This window comes from Bubalus kerabau, chromosome 2, assembly GCF_029407905.1.
Source record: "Bubalus kerabau isolate K-KA32 ecotype Philippines breed swamp buffalo chromosome 2, PCC_UOA_SB_1v2, whole genome shotgun sequence".
Classification (NCBI taxonomy): domain Eukaryota; kingdom Metazoa; phylum Chordata; class Mammalia; order Artiodactyla; family Bovidae; genus Bubalus; species Bubalus kerabau.
The window spans coordinates 164,524,996-164,538,207 of NC_073625.1; the positions used below are offsets into that span (position 1 = coordinate 164,524,996).

Sequence of the window (13,212 nt, forward strand, 5' to 3'; positions counted from 1 at the left end):
TAACACATGTTACCACACTTCACTTTTAAAGTAACAGTTTTTTTTAAATAAAAATAAACACAGACTAACCCCTTATTGTACCACCTTTCAACCATTTGGTAAAATTGAGGGTTATTATTTGCATACTGGTTAAATAAAATGAAAATTGGGTATGTAAATATATATAATAGTTTTGAATACTTTGAAAACTATATACATATAATTCTAAATACTTACTATGGCAAGAAATTTGAAATATATCACCTTATAATCACTGCATAGTGATATGTCTCAAAGTTTCTTTATAATATCAATACTTCTAAAATTAATTTTAAAAATAATTCCCAGAAGGTCTAATATTAGCTCTGTTTTAGGTATCAGCATAACAATGATTCAAAATTCTACAGTAATTCAACAAAGACCTGCATCAAGCTGCAAAGACTAAGGGAAAGCCCAAAAAGTCAAGTTCCTAAGAATAAAAGGAATGCCCAAGTGTTCAGCAGACTGGACTTGAATGGTAGGTGAGAGAAATGAGGCTCATGTAGTCAACCCTACTCAGGCGAGAGTAAAATTCCCTTCTACATTACCCTGACTCTAAAACTACCTCACCAATGAAAGTTGGAATTCTGAAAGAGATAATAATGTGGGTTAATCAGAATAATTTTATCTTACCACCAAACAAAAAAAAATATAAAGCTGCAAATGCCTCAAAGAATTAATATTTTGTCTCTCTGTGGGTGCGCTTAGTCACTAAGACATGTCTGATTCTGAAACCCCATGGACTGTAGCCTACCAGACTCCTCTGCCCAGGGGATTTTCCAAGCAAGAATACTGAAGTGGGATGCCTTTTCCTTTTCCAGGGGATCTTCCTGACCCAGGGATCAAACCCACATCTCCTGCATTGGCAGGCAAGTTCTTAACCACTGAGCCACTAGGGAAGCCTTTATAGTCTCTATGACTCCTATGAAATAGCAGGCTGACACAGAGTAAGCACTCATTAAATATTTCTAGAATGAGAAAATGTGTAAGTGCTTAAATTAATAGCTCATATTATAACATTACAAATACAAGAGAGAAAATTGTGTGTGTGTGTTAGTTGCTCAGTCGTGTCCAACTCTTTGCAACCCCATGGATTATAGCCGGTCAGGGTTGTCTGTCCATGGAATACTCCAGTTAAGAATATTGTTGTGGGCAGCCATTTCCTTTTCCAGGAGATATTCCTGACCCAGGGATCAAACCTGGGACTCTAAGTTTTTTTAATGAATTAAAATAGCATAAATAGTTCACCAACATAGGACCTACTGCTCTGATGTTTGGAATAATGACAAGAAAACCAACCAGCCAACAGAACCGTTACAAGGAATGTTCTGTAGTCATGCAAGGAAAAGTCAACAACCAAAAATAAATAAATAAATAAATAAGTTTACTACTTTTTGCCTGTGTGTGCATGTTTTAATTTTAGGTGGATTTTGTTACCCAACTAAAACTTTAAAAACGCCAACCTCTACAGTCTTTTACCCATAGATTTTATTGCTTTCCAAGGGAAGAAAAAAAAAATCTCTCAAGAAGGACATAATAGTTTCTAAACCTTATCTGCTACTTATTTATTAACCTATTATTTATTCATTACATTTTCATAGCAGGACAGACTTCACTTAGCTTTTATTTAAACTAAAGTATACTTGGTTGGGGTTGCTATTAATTTATCTGATGCTTTAATGACCATTTAATTGTTCCTAAAAAAGCTAGACAAGTAACTACAGAGAAATATTTCTCTCACAAATCCAAAAAGCAAGTGTTTCCAGAGATACAATTTAAGAAATACAAAATTTATATCAAAAGCTGTTCTCTCCTTATATAAAACTTAACTTTTACTTTTCTTTTTAAAGCCAACTAATACACAAAGTCACTGATATTACAAATTGACTTGTTTCCCTGAAAAATATGTATTTGTGAGCAAAGATACAACATGTTAGGATACAGAGAAAAGTGGTCCCGGGAACCATGATCAAGTGTATGTAAAACAACATAGTTCAGTTTAGTAAATATTTGTTGAATTTACATAACATGTAAGGTACTGTGTATTGGGCACAATGCAGAACTTAAAGGTGAATCAGAAACAATCATTATCCTCAAAGAGACTCAATACTCCTGGACATCCAAACAGGTCAGGTGCTTTCTAGCTTCTCTATTTGCTCAAGCTACCATCTCTGCCTGGAACAGCCTTCGGGTTCTGAATCCCTAATCAGGCTTCAAATTCCATTACCTCCATGAAGCCTGTCCTGTTCCATGCCCTATTCTAATGCCCTGGTCCACATGTTGTCCCAAGCACCCATATAGCTGCTTCCCACTTGGTATTTATACCTGTTATACTGTTCTTAAAGATCTTCTATAGTATCTTATATTTATGCATTATACATACTACCCCATTTATAAAACAAGGCTTTATGGGGTTCTTTAATCTTCTGCAGTTGTCTATGTGTAAAGAAGGGACAAAATATCATTACTCTTAAAAGAGGCTTTCTGAACTGCATTGTTAAAAATCACCAATATAAATTAATGGCTTTACAGCAATCTGCTATGTGTGTAACTAAGTCTAGCCAGCAGTTTCTGAAAACTGCATTGAGCAACTGAGGAAATATGTTTCTTTCACGTATCCAAAATGCAATTGGTTCCATAAATACAATATAAAATTAGATTAATATCAAAAGCTGTTCTCTAATTAAAAAATAAAATTCTTAAAATAGAAAACCACTAAAATAGGAAGGAGTTTTGTAAGCACAAGTGTGAATTCCAGAAAATAGAAACATGTTTCAAAAATTTAATAAGAAGGCTTCCCCAAGACTTTTGTTGTTGTTGTTACTGATTTTTAAAATAATGAAATTAAATCAAAGAAACACATTAACATATGGACCAATGGGCTTACGAATACAAACAAGGAAAATATATGCATGTTATGAACTGCAAAAATCATGTGTCAATCAAATTAAATTACATTTTTAACTATACAGCAGCTGGTATTTTCAAAAACACAGGAGGCAGAAATAAGGCCTAAATCATCAGTAAGCATGTGCAAGGTTTCACATTCATAAAATGCAATCTCAAACATGTTGTCAGATGGAAGCAGAGAACTCAAAGATTCATTAATAAAAAGCAGACACAGTGAACAAACCTAAATTTCAAAATAGCGATCAAACAGAAAATTGCACAAAAAGACCTTCTGAATTGAACTGCAAACGTGCCTTTTTAAGGAGACTCAAGTTGTGCTAAATGTACTAGTTTACATCTAATCAACCAATTAACTGCAACTAAATTATGTAGACCAGGTAGCACCTGACCACAAATTTTAAAGAAATATGGGACTGCCGACTTGTTATTGTAAATAGCCGGTATACCTGAAGACAGCGACTGCTAATGGAAGAACCTTCAATGAGACAGGTTCTAAAAGGAATCCTGGGAATGAAATAATAGTTCATCTTATTTCCAGATTGGACGAACTGGTGATATTGACACTAATAAACAGACCTTGTAAGAAGAAAGAATTCACTGTGCTGTCAAGATGATCATAAGCAGAAATTTTTTAAGGGACACACAGGCATGAGGAGGTGGAGGAAACTGTTGACAGAATATATACAACAAGGTTCCAGACCAAAGGCTCTATCTATGAATAAAAGAAGCCTCTATGTGCTGGTCCCTTACATATACTATCTCTAATATCTGATAGAACTCTACCATGTAGATATTCTTTTCGATATTCTAGAAATGAATATACCCTAAAGTCACACTTAGGCAGAGCTGAGATTTGAAAACAATTTTATTTGATTAGATAGAGAAGCATGGAGTTTCCCAATGAATCAGAATGAGAAATAGGATCACTAACCTGGTTTAACATTTTACAAATGTCTAAAAAGAGGGATTAAGAAAGAGATCACTTTAAGGGATTACTTTCTTTGATACTAAGAAAGTACCAAAACTCACAGGACATTAATCTTAAAATCTTATGGGCAAAATAAAACATATACAAATCAGAGTATAAGCCAAAAAGAAAAGTGCTCAAATAGTGTGGTAGAGTTTATAAAAACTTAGAGAGGGAAAAGTTATATTGAAGTACCTATGGCAGATTTTATAGGACCTGAAACATTTTAATAGAGATGAAATCTGCGTCAACAGGAAAGAGTTGTTGGGAAATTTCTCATGTGAGAGGAAGAGAGAAATAAGAAGGCAAAAGGCAGGACTGAGCAAGGCATACTAAAAACAAAACACAAAGAAGGACCTTAATAAGTGAAAAAGAGTGTTACAGAAAGGAAGACTCTCTAATTCCAGCAGAGGAGTTAAAATTATACTCTTGGAAGGAGATTATTTGGATTCAAATTCTGACTCTGTTATATACAAGCTGTATAAACTTAAGCAAATAACTTCTGTAAAATGAGCATAATAATACACTCAAAGAGTCATTCTGAGGATTAAATTACTAAATACATGGCAAGCACTTAAAATAGTGCTTAAACAGTGCCTGGCACATATTAAATAAGTGCTAGTTATGATTACTGTCATTGCTGTTCAATTTTACAGCTGCTGTTGGAAAGTCAGAGGTTAGGAGAGATGGGAAAAAAGGACAGATAGTACTGTATCTTGAAGGCCATTCAGTAAAGTAGATGTGGGGTCTTCCCCATTAAGGGTTCACATTTCCTTCTCCAGGGGATCTTCTCAACCAGGGATCGAACACAGGTCTCCCGCATTGCAGGCAGACTCTTTACCATCTGAGTCACCAGGAACCTTAAAGGTTCACAACAGGCACTTGAATAAGGAGGTGACATGGCTAAAACAATGTTTTAGAACAATCTGGTAATACTTTGATATGGAGAAGATAAGACTGAAGATTTGGAAGCTGTTCTGACAAGGCAGGATGATTGCAATGATCTGAAAGAACAATATTTTCATTCTTCTTCAAAACCAACTTTTGAATCTAGGGAACTTAGGAATGTACTTAACCAAAAATGTGAAAGCTGAGAAACAGAGCTTGTTTTCATAAGGAAAAACAAGAGAATGGTTCTGAGTACACTAAATTTGAGAGGTAGGGAGGTTTCTATATAGGTAGAATATAAAATATCAGGACCTGAGATTTAAATGTACATATTTTCAGCAAATTAATTCATTCAACAAATATCTGGAATAAAGATTGCTGCCTGGTTGTGAAAAATAATTAAACTTCTAATAAAATATCATCCCTTCAGTTTTATATATCTTACAGTCTTCAATGTCCTTTAAGTTCTATACATGAACTAAACTTAAGTACACTTTAATTTTCCCCTGAGAGGATACACTACAAATAAGTAAATCTGTGTATACTTATTTCTAGTATACCTGCAAGAATGCTAAAAATGTTATGAGGTAACTTTTCTTGATGAAAGAGAACCATGAAAAGAACCTCATTATTATATCAGACAGTAGTCTGGATGTTCGTGTAAAATGAGACACATTTGAAACATTTTTTTATTTGAAATGTATTTAAAGTTCTGAAGTCTTTAACTGAATTCTAGTGTTATTTTTCCCTTGCATAAGGAATAATTTTAATGTTTGAACAATAGTGAAAAGGCAAGCTAAAAACCAAGATTATTTCAGACAGACGATACTCCATGAACACCGTACATGCACCCCCTACAGATGCCCCGTGTTTCTGATGTTATCTGCCTTCAGGTGCCGGGCAAAAGATGTTTGAGAGTAGTAGCCATTTAAAATATATCCTCTTCTAATTTGAATGATAATACAACCTTTAGTTCATTATTTCAACATTTTTATTAAGTGTTAAAAGGTCATTAATTTTAATTAGGAGGTTGAAAGAAAATACTATACTGAAATATTTCAGATTGTAATTCATGCAGAATTAAAATTTTTATGTGATTTATATGTGGAATCTAATATATGACACAAATGAACCTATCTATGAAACAGAAACAGAATCAGGGACACAGAAAATAGATTAGTGGTTGCCAAGCGGGGAGAGTGGTAGGAGAGGGATGGATGGGGATTTTGGGATCAGCAGATGCAAACTGGTATATATAGAATAAACACAAGGCCCTACTGCAGAGCACAGGGAACTATATTCAATATCCTGTGATAAACCATAATGGAAAAGAATGTGTATATGTACAGCTGAGTCATTTTGCTATATGGCAGTAATTAACACAGCATTGTAAATCAACTATACTTTAATAAAAACAAAACAAAAATGTGATCTAGGGGGAAATTTCAGTGATGACTTATAGTTTTATTTACTAAAGAAGTAATAAGACTAGAAGTAGAGGGACTTCCCTGGTAGTCCAGGGGTTAAGAATTGGCTCTCCCAATACAGAGAGTGTGGGTTTGATCTCTGGTTGGGGGACTAAATCCCATTTGCAGCACAGCAGGACCAAAAAAAAAAGAAAGAAAGAAAGAACAGAAGTAGAGAAAGACATAATAAATATTAGGGAAATTCAACTATTCTGGCTTATGTATAAATAAGAAAAATACATCTATCTAGAGATGTAATTGACTGCTTAATTAACACCAGGAAGAGAATGACGAGATATTCTTAAACTCCCATCAATCAGGTGATACCTTCAGTGATTAAAAAGCACTGTATTTTCTTCTTGCTCTCAATCTGCTTCCCTGCCAAAGGGTATGTACTCCATATAATCAGATAGGATATACTACCTAATTATGTGCATGTCACACACACACACACAAAACATATATACTAATACTCTATATTATTAGATATAGTTATTCATCAATTATCAATAATAAATTTCCTAAGCATGGTAACTGCATTTTGTGAACATGGAGGAGAATGCTGCTGTGGGAAAGAGAGGAATAAGGCATAAAAGATTCAACTCTTAAAATAGTTAAAGACAAAATATCAATACTTGGGAATTATTAACAATGTTAACTTCTTCAGGATACCTCTGTTTTCATCTTTGTTATTATATACACCACAAGCTTTTGTCTTGAATGAGTTATGTTTTTAATACCCATCTGGGTACTTTAACAACCTGATACATTTTAATCAAGCCAATGTCACATAATTAACCTTACACAGAATAATTTTCAACTTCCACAGTTCATTAAATGACATAAATGTACACTAATCTCAGCATGTTCTCAAAAATATAATAAAGCCAAAGTCCCGCTGTCTTAATAGAAATCACAATATTAGAAATCTAAATTTGTGATAATTTAAAGTATTACCTTAAAAATTAACAAAAGATCATTGTTTCATGTGTGTCAATAAAAAGAATTAATTATCAGAAAATTAATCCTGACATCACCTTGAAAAATAAGAGATCTGATAAAATAACATTTAGAGCTCTTTGAATGCCAGACTTCATGTTTCCTAAGGAACCATCTTGTTCACTAGCATGTATCTCCAGCCTAGATAAATACTTATTTAGTCAAACTAAATCATAACTAAGGCAACTATCTATCAAGTCCTACCCAGAAAGATATATGCCATAAAAATGCATTTATGTCTTAGTTCCCTCTTAAAAACATACCAAAAATTTTACTTCAGTCATTGTGGATAAAAAATTTTTCTGAAATATTTTGCATCTTGCTAGCTGTCTCAATTAAAAGACAACAAATGTGATTTGACCTTTTCCAGTGACTTGGGATCATCATGAACATCTTTACTAGATCCTAGCTGGTTTTTCTCCTCAATGTTAAGTGTCACTTCCTCTCTCTCTGTATTTAGACAACTAGTAGTCATTAACCTTGCTCCACTCTTACATTCTTTTCTACAATACAGAAGCAAAGGAGAAAACCTGATTAGAATTCTATTCTTAAAAAAAAAAAAAAAAGTACAGAAAAAGTTCCAAGAAAAAGTCATCAGGAAAAGTACATGGTTTTAAAAGCTGGAATTTTATGACATTATGGTGGTACAAAGGCATGCTTCCTTCTTTTATTTTAGGTTATATACTAAGAGCACTGACCTTTTGATAAATGGCATGTTACAAACAAACAAGTTTATTTCTTACTTAGGCTGAGAGATAAATTGAATTTGTTTCATTAGAAAATTTGGGGGGGTGCAGGGCTGGTAAAATTTGCAAAATCAGCAAAGCCATACTTACTCGTTTCAAGTAGACCAGAAAACAAGCCAGAATCCATGGAACTTTAAAAATTAATTAAAGATCTTATGTTATATCCTTGTGATAGATTTTAACGTCAATCTTTGTACATGGGAAAGCAATTCTAAATACTGAAGGTACTGAACACTGTAGATAATAAAATAATTTAGTGAACCTGGGTGAACTTTTTTTAATAAAAGGAAATTTCATATACCAAAGTATTTTAGCTAATATAGGTAAGTACTGTTTTATGAAATTTATTATAGGCTGTGTGCTATATATATACTAGGGGGACATGTGTAAAAATAAATTTCTTAATATAGATTGCAGTCAAAAAAGTTTGAAACCCATATAGTGAGTTTTTAATGTTCTGTAGATTGTCGGCAATCAGAAAATAGATTGTGCTTTTCCAACAATATTATTGTGTAGCATACCATCACAAAATCAAAGTCATTAATGTATAGGTCGTTGAATGTGGCGGTTTCCAATGTAGTTTTAATATTATACCTAGCACATGATTAGTACTAAAGATTAAAACTAAAAGTGATGCTTTTCTCTTGGTGTCATTAAGAAAACCCAAATAAACCTTTACGTAGCTATTTCTGATGCTTGCTATTAAAGAAGCTTTTCTTTAAAAAACTTTTATATAATGAACTATACCAATTAAACTATATTAGTTAAAAGCTGCCTAAATATTTAATTTTGAGAATCGCAATTTAAATTTAACAAAAGTATCCCTAAAGTATCCTCTAGTTATCTATGTATATTAAAGTGCATATTAAAACAAAGGATCCAAACTAAGTTCCGATTTTTTAGATACTAACAGGATTCATATTCCAATCAAATCTTATTTCTCATCCTAACAACAGCAGTAGCTCCATTTTAACCCAATCACCACGGTTAATAAAGTTTTTTGGAAGAAATTATTGTGAAACAAAAGGATAAATCTAAACTTGCTATCAGCCTACTAGGAATGAATTCTGGTGCTCAGCGCCCCCTAGTGACAGATCTCTGCATATACTCCTCCCTCTACTGCCTACTCATTTGGGGGCTCTAAGCACTATACTGTAAGCTCAGCACACAGATCTGCATAAAAATATAAGTCCTACTCCCAAGAAACTGAAGTGAGAAAAGATATACCCATGGGGCTTTTTTTTTTTTAGGCTAGAATCAAGCAAGAGGGGGTAAAATATTATGGGGCAAAAAGAAAGAATCTCTAAAGAAAGAGGAAATGCACAGTAATGCTGGCTGGGATTTGCTCTGGCTTCAGCCAAGAATCTTTCCTATCACAAACTTTTCAAACACAGGACAGAAAATGAGCAGTTTTAATTAGCAGTCACTTTGTGGTACACTTAACATCATTTTATTAAAACATCTGAAATTATCATAAGAATTCTCCAAATAGGAAGTTCCTGCACGAAAACAAGCTATTAATACAAGTCTAATATAATCTGTAAATGAAATAAAATCTAAAAGATTTACCTAACAAAGTCTCCAATGAAGTCTGGTTACGTTAGTAAGTAACAGGTCTCTCTTAAGCTAAATAGTGAGTGCTCAGATATTTATTTTACTATTTAAATTGCAACTTAAATGGTACATACATACATTATGAACAGTTTTTCTGTGTTATGCTATGTTTGAAAACACAAAAGGTAAAAAGTCAAAAAAGCATCACACGGATGCTGGGTGGTTGTGGAGCCTGGACTCTTCTGTCCACCCTGGCTGTACAGTGGGTTTTGGCACTTCCAGTTGTAATCTGAGAACTGGAGCACTACTTTACTGTCCAGCCTCTATAGAGCCTCTGCAGAAAATGTAGTGTAACTCTGCTTCTAAGTATTTCCAAATGCCAACTGAAAAAAAAATTCTCTGGAAAACGGATTTTCTTTTCTCTCAGAATTGCCAACAGGAAACAACAATAACTCAACCATCAGCCTGGACACAAACTACACTCTTTCCCAATGTGGATATCTAACACAGGGAAAGAAACTGTTTTCCCTGTAAGGGAAAGAGATGAAGTAAAGAAACTCATAGAGGAGACTTAGAGGACAGAGATAACTGTCAAAATGTAGCTATGTTCTTTCATCTGAAGAAGTAAGAAGAAATCAAGAAGTAAAATTTCTTTGTCAAATGATCAAATCAATGACGATGAGAATGAAACAACAGTAGGCAATTCAGGTTTAATGTAAAAACTGTTAATTCTATCTATAGGATAAAAATTTCTGGAAACATTACAGTACAGTAGGGAATAAGCAATTGTTGAAATAAGATCCAGAACTGTGGCAATCCTACCAAGATTAAATCCAACATCATTCTTTCCAGCACATATTTCAGAATCACTACAGTACACACTGGAAGAGCTACTTCACCTGAGAGCGGGTAACATCAGAAACACGGGGCATCTGCAGGGGATGGGTGTACGGTGTTCACGGAGTATCATCTATCTGTCTGATGTTTTCACTCTCATTAAAAGGAATTCAGTGACATAAGCCATCTTTCCCTCTTTCTTTAGATTCCATCTTCTTAACTAGACATTCTTCATTTAATGTGTACCTGAATAATCTGAATAACTTTATTTTAAAGGAAACAATGTGTGTGGAATCTAAGACAGAGGAGTTAAGAATATACAATGGAGAAAAGAGAGTCTCATAAATAACTGGTGCTGGGAAAATTTGACGGCTACACAGAAAACAATGAGATTAGAACATCCCCTCATACCACATACTAAAATAAACTCAAAAAGGACTTGAGACCTAGATTTAAAACCTGAAATCATAAAACTCCTAGAAGAGAACACAAGCAGAATATTCTTTGATATAAATCAGATCAATGGTGTTTTGGATTTGCCTCCTAAGACAAAAGAAATAAAAAGCAAAAATAAACCAACGGGACTGAATTAAACTTAAGGCTTTTGCATAGCAAAGGAAATCACTGCTAAAACAAAAAGATAACCCACTGAGTGGGAGAAAATATTTGCAAATGATATGATCAATAGGGGCTTAATATCTCAAGTATATAAACTGCATACAACTCAGTATCAAAAACAAAGAACCCAATTGAAAATTGGGCAGAAGACCTGAATAGACATTTTTCCAAAGAAGACATACAAATGTCTAACAGGTACATGAAAAGATGCTCAATTATGCTCAATTTCCCTCATAATAGTTAATTATAAGGGAAAGGCAAATAAAAACCACAATGAGATATCACCTAATATTTGTCAGAAGGAAAGATGAAAGTGAAAGTCACTTGTGTCCGACTCTTTGTGACCCCATGGACTGTATAGTGAATTCTCCAGGCCAGAATACGGGAGTGGGTAGCCATTCCCTTCTCCAGGGGATCTTCCCAACCCAGGGATTGAATCTGGGTCTCCTGCATTACCGGCAGATTCCTTACCAGCTGAGCTACCAGGGAAGCCCCTTTTGTCAGAATGGCTATCATCAAAAAGTTTACAAGTAACAAATGTTGTCAACAATGTAGAGAAAAGGGAACCCTCATACACTGTTGGTGGGAATGTAAATTGGTTCAGCCACTATGGAGAATACTATGGAAGCTCATCAAAAAACTATAAATAGAATTACCATATGATCCAGCAATCCCATTCCTGGGACTATATCTGAAAAAAACGAAAACACTAATTTGAAAAGATACATGCATCCCAATGTTTGCAGCAGAATTATTTACAATAGCCAAGGTATGGAAGCAACCTAAATGTCCGTCAATAGATGAATGGCTAAAGAAGATGCAGTATACAACTAAAAATGAAAAAATAATGAAATTGTCCCATTTGCAAAAACATGGATGGTCCTAGAGAGTGTAATACTAGTGAAATAACTCAGACAGAACAAGACAAATACTTTATGTTATCACTTATGTATGGAATCTAAACAATGAAACGAATGTATATAACAAAATATCAGTAGACAGTGGCTCAGACGGTAAAGCGTCTGCCTACAATGCAGGAGACCCGGGTTCAATCCCTGGGTCGGGAAGGTCCTCTGGAGAAGGAAATGGCAACCCACTACAGTACTCTTGCCTGGAAAATCCCATGGATAGAGAAGTGTGGTAGGCTACAGTCCTTGGGTCGCAAAGAGTCAGACATGACTGAGCCACTTCAGTTGGTCACTTGATTGCAGAGAGAAGGGGCAAGATAGGGATATGGGATTAAAATAGGTAAGCAACAAAGATATATTGTACAGCACAGGAAAATAAAGCTAATATTTTATAATAACATTAAATGGGAGTATAATTCTTAAAAGTTTTGAATCACTGTGTTGTACACCTGAAACCAATATAATATTGTAAATCAACTATACTTCCAATAAAAGAATGTGTGTTAAAGAGCTATGTAAATGCAGTTACTGGCATTATATGTTTTCACTAGGTTAGGATAAAGTACACGTAATTTACTGTTTTTCAGCTTTTTCTTTCATTAAATATTACTTTCCTTGTAAAAGAAGAGAATGTTTCACTGTTTTAATACTGAATGAATTTTTATATAAAGGAACCTAATTATTAACACACAGATATTTTCACCAAAGGGTGGAAGAAAGAAATGAAAAAATTAATGCACTAGTAGCACAGAGCTATCTGAATCCTATATGGGTAGAAATGCTTCCATCTACTGAGTATTATTTAACATGTTTCTTTGGTGAAATCTTTTATACAGGATTCCAAAGTAGATTAGTGACAAACATTATAGGTTACTTTATAGAAATATAGAAAAGAGTAAGAAAATTTAAATAATGATATTATAGATGACTTCAATATATGAGTTAAACTTCTAATTAAGTTCATATCTACTTGCTTAGTACTCCTGAAATAAAAGTGCAATTCTGAGAATACCATATACTGTATCAGCCTGGAGGCCTGAGAGAGGAGAATGAAAGGTAAGCTTAGAAAGAAAAACTAGATGCCTATTTTGTAAGAAGACCGAATTTCACTCCAAAATTTTTATTATTTGTTATTATAATAATAAGATCACACAAATAACCCAAAAATGTTTAAGTTAATTTTTTAATTATCATAAAATATTTAGACCCAGAGAAAAATGTGGGATACATGACTATCTAGATTTAGAAATACTTACAAGGGCATTCCAAGAACATTAAGTGAAATGAAAATGAAGCCAACA

At 33.8% G+C, this 13,212-nt stretch overlaps 1 protein-coding gene across 2 annotated transcripts in view; it reads right to left on the bottom strand.

Moving 5' to 3' along the window:
- The window catches only part of RNF13 (ring finger protein 13), a 129,808-nt gene that overhangs the window by 64,511 nt on the left and 52,085 nt on the right, over positions 1 to 13,212 (bottom strand). The window lies entirely within an intron of this gene.